The sequence below is a fragment of the Dendropsophus ebraccatus genome, chromosome 2 (genome assembly GCF_027789765.1).
Source record: "Dendropsophus ebraccatus isolate aDenEbr1 chromosome 2, aDenEbr1.pat, whole genome shotgun sequence".
NCBI classification, from domain to species: Eukaryota; Metazoa; Chordata; class Amphibia; order Anura; family Hylidae; genus Dendropsophus; species Dendropsophus ebraccatus.
In genome coordinates, this window is record NC_091455.1 from 130,157,446 (window position 1) to 130,170,263 (window position 12,818).

A 12,818-nucleotide genomic window follows, 5' to 3' on the forward strand; every position below is an offset into this window, starting at 1 on the left:
TGTTTGGTAAGGTGAAAGGCTGAGTAGTAGGTTCTTAGCATGAACTTATGATGGCGTTAAGGCCCTTTTATGCAGGCTACTTATCGATAACAAGAGTTCCCAGGAATGCCAATGTACCTGATAGTCGGCCAGCTGATCAGATCTTTTGTGTAGTCGGCAAAATAATTGTTATTGGCCGCACATCACTCTGTCTAAGCGGGATGTGTAGCTGATAACAATCCATTTAAATGGCAGCATGATTAATCGCTGATTGGCACTCATTTGCTAATATGTTAGATTTTCTGCACAGGCTTTCAGCATATCTAGAGCACCACTGAAGAAAGGGTGTTTTGCCAAGGTTGCTGCCGTATGTGACAAGACATCCATGTTTTACCTTGGCTTATGATTTTTATGCCTTCACAAGATATGGGATTGCATTTGTTCGCTCATCAGCTGATCACTAGGACAATGACTAATAATTGAGAATAAATGTTCCTACCAATGTTACTTCAGCTGATTATATTCTAAGTGCTCTTTTACATGGAGAAATTATCTTTTAACCAACTTCTTATCTCATTACAAATTGTACTGATTTGCTTAATTTAAGCATGTCAGGCTTAAATAAACTTTATCTTTATTTGGACAGAGTAATTAACCATAATCTGTGCTATCGAAGAGCATTAATGTTGGTAAGTTTGTTTTTTAATGGACTATTGATTAGTAGTTTTAGGTCATTACTACATCTGCAGCATAAGGCTTTAATTTTACAAAATTCTACATAATTATGAAGAAATGCTAACATCTGCATACATAATTACAGTGTACTGGAAAAAAAATAATATATAGAAAATAAGTGGATCTTAAAAAAAAAGTTTATACTTGGTCATTCGTGTTTGGTTTTGGTCTGCAGCCTACTCCAAATGATCTTTTATGTTTTTAAATGTCAGTTTTAATTAGAAAACATCTCAGTAATGAGAAACCTGATTAGATGTTCAGCAAGGACTTAATGAATACATAGCTGTGATTTAGAAGTTTGCTTTAAATAACTGAGTGTTTTATAAAAGCAGATTGTAATAACATATGCATGGTTAATTCTAGGATTTTGTAAATTGGGCTGCACTGTGCATCTGTCCTTCTCCATATTATTTAGCTCTTAGTCTTGATATATTTCAGGCATCAGTGCCAGTTTATTAAGTTATACGGTAATAGTTCATTTTAGGTAACTAATTTATTTTATAGGTCTATAAAACCTAATCTTTTTACATTTTGAAGACATAAAATAAATTATAAGCATACAGGGGGAGATTTATCAAACATGGTGTAAAGTGAAACTGGCTCAGTTGCCCCTAGCAACCAATCAGATTCCACCTTTCATTTTCCAAAGAATCTGTGAGGAATTAAAAGTGGAATCTGATTGGTTGCTAGGGGCAACTGAGCCAGTTTCACTTTACACCATGTTTGATCAATCTCCCCCACAGTGTTCACTACTAATTAGAATGCTCAGCCATTTCTGCAATATCCCTTGCTTACAGGGACATAAAAATCCAGCAGTCTCTGTAGACAATTATTAGCTGTAATATAGCGTGCACTGCAGAGCACAGTAATTTTTAGTACCTTACTGTTAATGTGAATTTTACTGTGGTGAAGAGAGACCTAAAAACAAAATAGGCACTAGAGATCTGCACCAAATTCACAATACAAGTTACAAATGCAGATGTCATTGTATTTTTTACCCTCCATTAAAGGGGTACTGAAAACATGAAAAAACAGGGGGCGTGAATGGGTGGGGGGAATCTAACAGTGATGTGATACTTACCCCTCCCAGTGCCGCAGGGCCACCGCCCACTTTCACCTTCTTGTCTCCAATTCCTGTGTAGTTACAACACCACAGGAACTACCCACTACAGCATTTCTAAACAGGGCCATCATGGGACTGGGAGATTAGAGGTTGACTGAAAGTAGTTGCACCAGGACCAGTAAGTATAACTTTATTATTATGTTCCCACCACCTCCTGCCTGCCCTGTTTTTCTACATTGGGGTACCACTCAGATTTTTCCATCTCAATTGGACTTACTGTTTTAAAAAGACAATACAATTCTAAGGCATAGCATTCTGCTACATATTTCTACCACATCTGCAAAGGTCCAAATGCTCCCTTAAGCTAGGTTCACACACAGTAAAATAAAAGCTAAATACGACCATAATTTTGATTGAAAATAACACAAAGTGTGAACAGATGATAAAAATAATATGCAAAAGCAGGTCGTAAATAATGAGCATGTTTATTATTCAAACAGTTATTCTATACAGTGTATGCACAGCTGTCTTGTTTTCCATTGACATCAATAAAGCATGTTATTACATTGAAATTTTAGTATTATTTTACTGTGTGTAAACATATCCTTTTAAGCTTTAGACATGAGCGAACTTGACGAAGTTCACTCATCTGTAATGAGTTTGTTTTTATTTGCTGGAAACCTTATGAAAGCCCTTAGAAAGACCTCTTTTTCAGTTTTGTTTGCCTACTTTGCTCTAGTGGTTGGGCCTCTACCAGTCATAACTTTACAACCAAGCAAAGGATTTGTCAGAACCGCAGATAGAGGTCATCTAGGAAAGGGATGGGGGGGACACAGATGGTGAAGCCTAAATTTGTCCCCACTCACTGTCCTTGCCTACTTGCCTCGGACTGCCCTAGGTGACTGCGGGCAACTGGGCAACAGTCCCTAACCTGTATTAGTGTGATGCACTAAACAGGGACATGACAAACAAACAGAAGAAAAATCTGACAGGCCAAGGTCAAAACCAAACCAAATAGCGAGGTCAAAGGTACAATAAGTCAGGTAACCAAGTATAGCAGACAGAGAATAGAAAAGCAAGGGAAATGCTAAGCACGCTTACAAGTATGACTGATAGCCAGCAAGGGTTAACAGTCTAAGGGGAAGGTATATAGGAGATCAGGGGTTTGGTCCAAAATGTGATTGGACCAGCCCCCTGATCCCAACCTACAAACACGTGGGACAGACTCGACTGTCTGGCAGGGAGATCTGCCAGTCAAACAGTGTAATACCGGTGATTCAAATCTCCTGCAGAGTGACGCAGACCCGACAGTATCTGTGACGTCACCTGGCCGAGGAAGAGGCTGAGAAGACCCAGAGCGCGCACCTGCGAGGCGTTCACTGTGGCGCTGCTGGAGTGCTTTCCTGGAGGTCCAGAGCTGATGGAAGGTAGCCATGCAAGTATCTGACAAGATTATTATAAAGAATGCCATGAAAAATCAGATCCTTTGCTTGACAAAACTGGGACCTTTAATGCAAAAAAAAGAACCTTCTGGTCACCATTAAAATTCAGTACAAAAAGTTGTACTTAAAGGGCTTGGCCACTTTATAGTAAAATAGGTCAGTGTACAGTATTAGTAAGTGTACTCACTGTATATACTGACAGCAGCTCCCTGTGTACCTCATAGAGCTAATACCAGACTCCTCTCCTCCAGGCTGGGCTGCCCTGCTCTGTGGTATTTTGGTCCATAAGATTGCTGACATGGAGAAACATGTGACCATGCCCCGCCCCCCAGTGTCCACCACTGAGCCTGTATATGTCTATGGAGGACACAGGGGACAGGGCATGGTCACATGCTCCTCCATGTCGGCCATTTTATGCACAGAAACAAAACAGAGCAGGGCAGCCCAGCCTGGTGAAGGGGAGTCTGATTTTAGCTCTACGAGGTACACAGGGAGCTGCTGTCAGTATGTACAGTGAATACAGTTACTAATACTTTGTAATGACCTATTTTACTAGAAAGTGGCCAACCCCTTTAACTTTTATCTCTATTCCTGTTCATCATAGGACCATTAGCTTCACCTGCTGATTGTTGGGTAATTATGGACAGATATTAACTCTAACGGAATACCCAGTTTTTTTTTACACCATCATGCGGCACAATAAATACATTTTTCTTATTATCTACTACCAAGGGAAGTAATATTTCTTCATCTATTTGCTGATATTTTTATTAAGAAATAAGACTTGCTTAAGGGCCTTCAGACCATTGTGGTAATCCATTTAAATCCATATCTGAGAAATATAGGATAATATAAATAATAAAAGCACAACATTAAACAATCAATATTAAAGTAGTAGTGACAATTATTAAAAAAAAACACACCATAGTACAAAATATATATACCTACTTGGACAAAAGATTTAACAGTTATATTTCACTAGCAATTTAGATCAAATACCAAACTGACATTACGGTTCTTTCCTCAAACATAGATTACTTCCTCATACATAGATAAAGACAAGAGTGGCAACTTCTTCCCTCTGGGCCTCATTATGATTGTTGAAGTTTGTGCCCGGTCAACTTTGCGTTCCTTGGTAACTCTACAGGGCAGCGGGTAATGAGTATGGTTTAGTATCTGATGTGTCAAGTGGGATATTCTAGGCTATTTTAATAAATGTATAGACTTTCAAGTTCACCTTAATCTTTATTCATTTATTTGTGTTGAGCATGCTATTTGCCATACATAAATAGGAGCATGATTTTAAAAGCATTAAAATGAATGGTGGTTAGTGTTGTTTTTCTTTTTTTATATTCCAATGAGGGGACGGGGGAGGAGAGGGCATACAAAAGAATAGAAACTAACAGCTTGGTACAAGTCATGGATATCATGAGGTACTGGTTACAATCACAATCAGTAGCAAAAAAAAAAAAAAAATTAGTATTGACTTTTCTGTTAGTAAAATGCCGAAAGTTAGCTAAGTCCCAACCTTGGAACCTTCAGCTAACATATCAATATATATTGGTCAAACAGGGACCAGAAACAACAGGTCCCCTAGTGGGACTGGAGAGGGGAATGCTAAGCACGCTTACAAGTATGACTGATAGCCAGCAAGGGTTAACAGTCTAAGGGGAAGGTATATAGGAGATCAGGGGTTTGGTCCAAAATGTGATTGGACCAGCCCGCTGATCCCAACCTACAAACACGTGGGACAGACTCGGCCGATATGCAAATATTTTATTCACAAATCGGCCATTTGCGAATAAAATAATACGCAAATCGGCACTTTCCGCTGATACGCACCTTAATACATGTCCCCCATAGTGAGGATGTGAATAGAAGTTGTAGTCTTCGTCTTGCAGATGCGTGAAGCGTTATGCATCACAAAGCTGAAGTGTGTGCAGCTGGGGATGAAGCCTGTTCAGATGGATGTGGGTTAAATTGGAGTTAGTGTTGTATTTCTGTAAATGTAAACATTATTATTACTATTTATTATTTAACAACCTTGTTTTAATAACCATTTTGGGTTTAAAACTCCTATGCAGGTGTATGGGTCTTTATGAATACATACTCATACACAGCTTGTGTACTTTATTTCTGTAGTCATAGTTCATTTTCACTGACTAATATTTTTCGTCATGCAGCTTTACCCGGCTGCGTTCACACTACGTATATTTCAGTCAGTATATGTATATTTCAGTCAGTATTGCAACCAAAACCAGGAGTGAATTAAAAACACAGAAAGGATCTGTTCACACAATGTTGAAATTGAGTGGATGGCTGCCATTTAATGGCAAATATTTGCTATTATTTTAAAACAACGGCTGTTATATTGAAATAATGGCCGTTATTTACTGTTATATGGCGGCCATCCACTCAATTTCAACAGTGTGGGAACAGATCCTTTCTGTGTTTTTAATCCACTCCTGGTTTTGGTTGCAATACTAACTGAAATATACTGACTGAAATATACATAGTGTGAATGCAGCCTTAGTAGGTTACCAAGAAGTAGGAAAAAACCAAAAGAGCCACTGTACCACTGTACCACTGCATCTGGCTACAGAGAGGTTGTTCGTAGTCTGACACCATGAAGACGCATGGCTCTGCTTAGGAGATATAGGAAAAAAATTATACAACATTCTGAGGCCAGGTTCACACAGCGTAAGACATTGGCTGTTCTGTGACCTGTCCATGTCACAGAATGGCTGGTGTCAGTGGAGATCATCCCGGCCGGTACTGCAGTACTGGCCAGATGAACTTTATTTACAATAAAATTGGGATGCGGTTGCATCCGTGTGTGCCCGCATCACAATTCACCATTACACACAATGGATAGTGCGGCCATAGCAGCACTTTCCATTGTGTTAACTGACAGGTCTGTGCAGCTGCTATTCAATGTCATTTTTTCATGCGGCCTGTTGGAATCCTGGCCGGATTGTACACTATGGGGGAGATTTATTAAACCTGGTGTAAAGTGAAACTGGCTCAGTTGCCCCTAGTAACCAAACAGATTCCACCTTTCATTTCCCAAAGAGTCTGTGAGAAATAAAAGGTGGAATCTGATTGGTTGCTAGGGGCAACAATTTCACTTTACACCTTGTTTGATAAATCTCCCCCTATGTGTATACATTCCTGCTGGGATTCCCTGTGACTTCTATGCAATGTATATTTTGTATTAATCATGCCCGTTGTTGCAATTTGCAACCACGGCCATGATTAATACAAAAGATACATTGTGGGAACAATTCACAAAGAGTTTGATTTTCCATCCAAAATGTTGATGGCTTATCCACAGAGTAGACCATCAATAGTTGATCAACAAGTTGCCATATATTATTTTCTGTATACAGTAGTTAGAAATTGTAAAAATGTTGGTCCAAGATATCCTCGGACAAGTGGAAAGCAAGATGACCAATTATGAAAACATGTTTTGCATTACTTTTTCATCTTGAGTTATTCATCATGGTGTACTTTGAGCTACTGGGAAAGGTAAGGTAGAACACATCTTTATGTCTCTATCATTTATTCAATGTTGATGATGGTTATTTGAAGTTCAGACTTTCTATAGAACCCTGCTATGATCTAATTTTGGCTCATTGAAAACACAGGACTCCAGCTGTTGTACTAATGCCACAATACAGCATTACTATGGCCATATAAAATTGACCTGAAAGTTTTTCCAAAACGTAAAGTATTATATAGCTTTAACGGGAAAATAACAGCTGGTTAATAGACTCAAACCTGTTATGTTCTCATAGCGCTGGGGACGCTGAGAATGAAGGTAACTTTTTGTTACCATTATACTTAGTGTCCTTTATGCTTATCACTGCAAAGCGCTGGATAAATATATTTGTGAGAAGGGGAGGAGCTGGCTGACAGGGTGGATTAGTGCACTAAAGGCTGTAGTCCCTCCCCCAGTGCACCAAACCATCTTATTTATACATTAATTTAGATTTAGTAAAAACTGTGTTGAGGATGAAGGGAAGAAAATTTTATTCTCAGTGTCCTTAGCACTATGGGAACATAACAGTAGGTTACAGTCTTCTAGCCTGATGTTAATTCCCTTTAAACACTGCAGCATAATTAGCGAAAATGTATTGATAATATTTGTGATAGAAGTTGTAATTAAATACATGACTTTGGTTTTTTATAATCTAATTTGGTCATACCTGTGTGTTATCATTCTAGTTGCAATAAATTATTGATATGGTTCTGTATGTATATTCCTTTCTCAATTACCTTCTTAGCCTAGTATCACTTCATCGGGTTGATGTTCGGAAGTTCTAGTTTGTTCTCTTTGCTCTAAATTGTGAAATAGGGGCACAATAAAAGATTATTTAACTACATGATTGTTAAAGTGTCACTGTCGATACAACTTTCAAAATCTAAATCAACAGTACATGTGATATAAAGCAAGTTTGCCATATACATTCATTATTTTTTTTTAGTTATCATGGAATACACAGCACTTTCTTTTTTCTGACAGTTTTTTTTTTTTACAATAGAGTCAGAAAACAGGAAGTCCCCTTTAAAGCTTTATAGACTAAAGCTCTTACCGTACAGAATACACATATAGCACCTGAAGTATTTCCTCTGTAGTGCTGAAATATTACAGGGGCATTTTGGTCAGTATTGTGGGTAGCAGTGTACAATGTGGTCCCAGGCCTGCTCTGTATAAACTCAAGGAGCAATACAGGTATTCAAGATTGCTTTGGTTAATGAAGTCTGCTAAGTGCATAACATTTAGTAACTCAAAGCAACCATTAAAGAATATTGTAACATTGGCGGAGCTGACATTGGTGCAGCAGGGGTCCTTAATTACTGCCCAATGATAGTTTTCATCTGCTACTGATCAACTCTTTTAAAGGCCCAGTCACATTTTAGGCACTACTGCCAACTAGTGTAGTGTTCCAATTCATTCTCTGCTACCAATATCTGTATTCACCCACTGCATACATTGGTTACTTCTTTTTATTACAATGATCTTATATAGTTTAAAGTTCATTTCCTTTTTGACATACTGTAGACAAAATTGTGAATTTATGTGTTGCCTACAATATACATAAATATGCAAAACAGGAGTCCGTGGAGCCTCGGTTGCGAGTCTCAAAACACGGGATAGCCAGATATCTCTCGCCTGTTGCCACGGGGTGCCTCCATGATAGGGAGAGCACCACACCACCCTGATAAATAGCCCCTTAAGTCCCACTCGGTTGCGAGTATTGGAACATAAATAGGGAAACACCAGGGTGGCCCCTTTTGTCAATGTCTAACTCAAGGTGCGAGTATTGCGATCATGACAAGGGCTTGCCAAGGCAGGCTTCCATCCACAGACAGCCGTTTCGGGGTTTTTGCCCCTCGTCAGTGTGGAGTAGGATTCTGGCTAGATGGGGCAATAGCAAATCGACCAACAAAACACAGTTATCACTGAACTCAAGGAGAACAGTGAAAAAAATTCCAATGAAGTACTCAATCAAGAGTCTCCACTGATGCCCCTAAAAATTTAAATATGCAAAACAGGAGTCCGTGGAGCCTCGGTTGCGAGTCTCAAAACACGGGATAGCCAGATATCTCTCGCCTGTTGCCATGGGGTGCCTCCATGATAGGGAGAGCACCACACCACCCTGATAAATAGCCCCTTAAGTCCCACTCGGTTGCGAGTATTGGAACATAAATAGGGAAACACCAGGGTGGCCCCTTTTGTCAATGTCTAACTCAAGGTGCGAGTATTGCGATCATGACAAGGGCTTGCCAAGGCAGGCTTCCATCCACAGACAGCCGTTTCGGGGTTTTGCCCCTCGTCAGTGTGGAGTAGGATTCTGGCTAGATGGGGCAATAGCAAATCGACCAACAAAACACAGTTATCACTGAACTCAAGGAGAACAGTGAAAAAAATTCCAATGAAGTACTCAATCAAGAGTCTCCACTGATGCCCCTAAAAATTTAAATATGCAAAACAGGAGTCCGTGGAGCCTCGGTTGCGAGTCTCAAAACACGGGATAGCCAGATATCTCTCGCCTGTTGCCATGGGGTGCCTCCATGATAGGGAGAGCACCACACCACCCTGATAAATAGCCCCTTAAGTCCCACTCGGTTGCGAGTATTGGAACATAAATAGGGAAACACCAGGGTGGCCCCTTTTGTCAATGTCTAACTCAAGGTGCGAGTATTGCGATCATGACAAGGGCTTGCCAAGGCAGGCTTCCATCCACAGACAGCCGTTTCGGGGTTTTTGCCCCTCGTCAGTGTGGAGTAGGATTCTGGCTAGATGGGACAATAGCAAATCGACCAACAAAACACAGTTATCACTGAACTCAAGGAGAACAGTGAAAAAATTCCAAAGAAGTACTCAATCAAGAGTCTCCACTGATACAATATACATAGTTGTTGTTCTGCAAATATTATACATCTCAACTTATCACAGCCCATATAAGAATTTAAAATTTTATTGTACAGTGGTACCTTGGTTTAAGAGTACCTTGATTTAAGAAAGTTTTGGTTTAAGAGCTCACAGTTTTTCAAAATTGTGACTTGGTTTAAGAGCATTGCTTTGGTTTAAGAGCTCCCTGTACTGGGTTGGAGCGTGAGTGGGGGAGGGGCATGGTCTGCATAGCGGGGTCTACAGCACTCTACTTTGACCCAGGAAGTCTCCCTCACCTTCCAAATAATAGCAGATTCACTTTAGGCTGGGGCTTACATAAAGTGGCCTATGCCAATGGCTGTATCCCAGTTTTCTAGGCGTTCCTTAGGCTTTATCCACCCGCTGCACGGAGTCGGCAGTCAACAGGAGTCAGATGCCGATAGTTCAGGTTCATACAAACCCGAACTTCGGGAAATCCGCTCATCTCTAGTTTTCATTATGGAACATTTGCCAGCCTCTATCCGCCTGAACCATGATATTCCGGATATCACCATAGGAGACAGAGAATATAAATGTTCAGCATTTGCGAATGATCTACTGGTTTACATTACTAACCCTCTGATCTCTCTTCCCTCCTTGATGGCCCGTTTATCAGCATTTGACTCATGGTCAAATTTCAAAATGAATTTGTCCAAATCAGAGACACTTAACATCTCCCTATCCATGCAGACAGTTTCCTCCTTAAAGTCTTCCATTCCATTGGCCTTCACAGGGGATGACATACCTGGGAGTTAAAATCCCCCTGATTTATCTTCCATATTTGCAGCAGATTTTTCCCTCTTGCTTTCCCAGTTTGAAAAAGACCTTGAACAATTTAACCGCTCTGGGTTTTCCTTGTTTCGGGAGGATTAGCACTATAAAAAATGTCCCTTATCCCCCGTCTCCTTTTCAGTATCTTCTACAGACCATATCTATCTTCCTTTCTTCATAGTTTTTCAGTCAACTCCAGAGGTGTTTTGGGATGTTTGTGCGGGCATCTAGACATTCTCGCTTTAACAGATATACTAGCCAGCCTCAACCACTCAGGCAATGGAGGTTCCTTGGTTGATCGCCAGGGTGCCCTTCTTCCCATCACAGACCATCCTGATTTTCCTTCAGGTGCCTCCACATCTTCCTTTCTAGGGTATACTAAATCCTCACCCCTCAGGTTACACATGTACTTTCCAATAATGCCCTCCTACCACTCTCTGATATAGTGCAGAAAGATGTAGTGGTGACTTGTGCTCCATTTACATACCTTCAACTATGCAATTTCTATTCTACAGTATCCCGCAGAAAGCAGCAACATTGCTCTCTCACAGACAGGGCCGGACTGGGACTTAAAATCAGCCCTGGCAGTCAAACCCCAGCAGCCCACATACCATATCATGGATAGCCGTGTAAAATACGTGCTGGAGCAAATTTTGCTTCATTTAGCCATGTCCCCACTACTCCCTTAAACATGTGAACCCACCATCAGCACCTAAAAGTAATGATATAACATAATCTGCTGTGGATTTGATGCGGCATATTTATGCATTCATTTCAACTGATTAAATCAGAAGCATCAAATCTGCATTGGATTAGGTGTGAACGTGCCCGTAAAGGGAACCTGTGGGGTCTATACCAGGTACAGAGCTGTAGATCCCAGCGTACAGGTCAGGGACTGGATCTTTAGTCCAGTGTAAACCTCTATAATCATTCTTTTCATTACCAGCTGAGGTGTCACCTTCTGCCCCCGCCCCTTCCTGCTCTGACTGATGGACGTATAGGGTGCTGGTGCTGCTGCTGCCGCTGCTGTTGTGAAACTTTAGTTGGAAATGAAAAGGACAATTATATAAGTTTAGACTGGACTAAAGGTCTATCTATCTATCTATCTATCTATCTATCTATCTATCTATCTATCTATCTATCAATCATCTATCTCAGGTATATGTAGGGCCCCAGGACAAATTTTAGGATATATAATGGTAACATAGGTAAGAATTTTCTGTGCATGATAATACTGTCATAGTTAATAACACCAGTAAGCAGTTATTATCCCCATACTGTACACGTTACTGCCATACTGTTATTAAGCAAACCCACCAATATTGCCAATACTACCAGTATATAAGTAACAAATAATATCACCACACCATGACTAATACCGCTACACTGTGACTGAATACAATCCACTATATACAACACTAATATTGCCAATACTACCAGAATACTCAGGACAAGTAATACCATCACACCATGCCCACTACTCTCACCATACAGTGACTGGATACCACTATACTGTCACCAAATAACAGCCACTATATAAAGATCATAATTCTCCCAAAGCAGTGACAATAGAACACAGGTGTCACACTCCGGCCCTCCAGCTGTTACATCACTACAATCCCCATCATGCCTGGACAGCTAAAGCATGACAGGAATTGTAGTTTTGCAACACAAGGAGGGCCGGAGTTTGACACCCCTGATACCAAGGTAGATCCCAGCTGTGTAAAGGTTCTGCAGACCTTATAAGTGATTATAGTGCAGTTACATCCTGTGACTCACAGTAGGCGTCTTCTCTGTATGAAGAGACGTCCACTTTTTCTTCTCCATCTATCTCCGGCCATCATGAAGGCTTCTCTGGCCATGACTCCTCTCCACGGGATCTGTCAGACAGACATTTTAGGCTTCTTGCTCCAGCAACATCCTCATCTATACATCCCTCCTTATAGAATAGCCCCCCCGCCGTACATCTTTCCATATAGAATAGCCCCCCCCACTGTACTCCCTGCCCCCCATATAGAATAACCCCCTGCTGATGTACATCCCCCATAGAGAATAGCCCCATTGCTCTACATGTACATCCCTCCCATATAGAATAGCCCCCCTACTGTACATGTACATTCCCCCATATAGAATAACCTCCCCTGTGCAATCCCCCCTATATAGAATAGCCCCCTCTGTGCATCCCCTCCACATAGAATAGCCCCCCTGTGCAATCCCCCCATATAGAATAGCCCCCCTGTGCAATCCCCCATATAGAATAGCCCCCCTGCATAATAGCCCCCCTGTGAAATCCCCCCATATAGAATAGCCCCCCCTGCATTCCCCCAATATAGAATAGCCCCCCTGCATCCCCCCATTTGAAAAACCTCCCCCTGCACCCCCCCATATA

At 40.9% G+C, this 12,818-nt stretch overlaps 1 protein-coding gene and 1 long non-coding RNA gene across 6 annotated transcripts in view; one reads left to right on the forward strand and one right to left on the reverse strand.

Annotated features, from left to right (window-relative positions):
* The window catches only part of NEK11 (NIMA related kinase 11), a 204,454-nt gene that overhangs the window by 103,667 nt on the left and 87,969 nt on the right, over positions 1 to 12,818 (forward strand). The gene's annotated exons all lie outside the window — the stretch shown is intronic.
* The window catches only part of LOC138783532 (uncharacterized), a 119,785-nt gene that overhangs the window by 32,559 nt on the left and 74,408 nt on the right, over positions 1 to 12,818 (reverse strand). For 3 of the 4 annotated variants that reach the window (XR_011361701.1, XR_011361702.1, XR_011361700.1), the window contains exons 3-4: positions 7,498 to 7,560; positions 5,062 to 5,175 (exon numbers count right to left, since the gene is read on the reverse strand). This is a non-coding gene — a long non-coding RNA (uncharacterized lncRNA). Of the gene's footprint in view, positions 1 to 5,061; positions 5,220 to 7,497; positions 7,561 to 12,818 lie in introns of all 4 variants that reach the window. The other variant, XR_011361703.1, reaches the window with a different exon arrangement.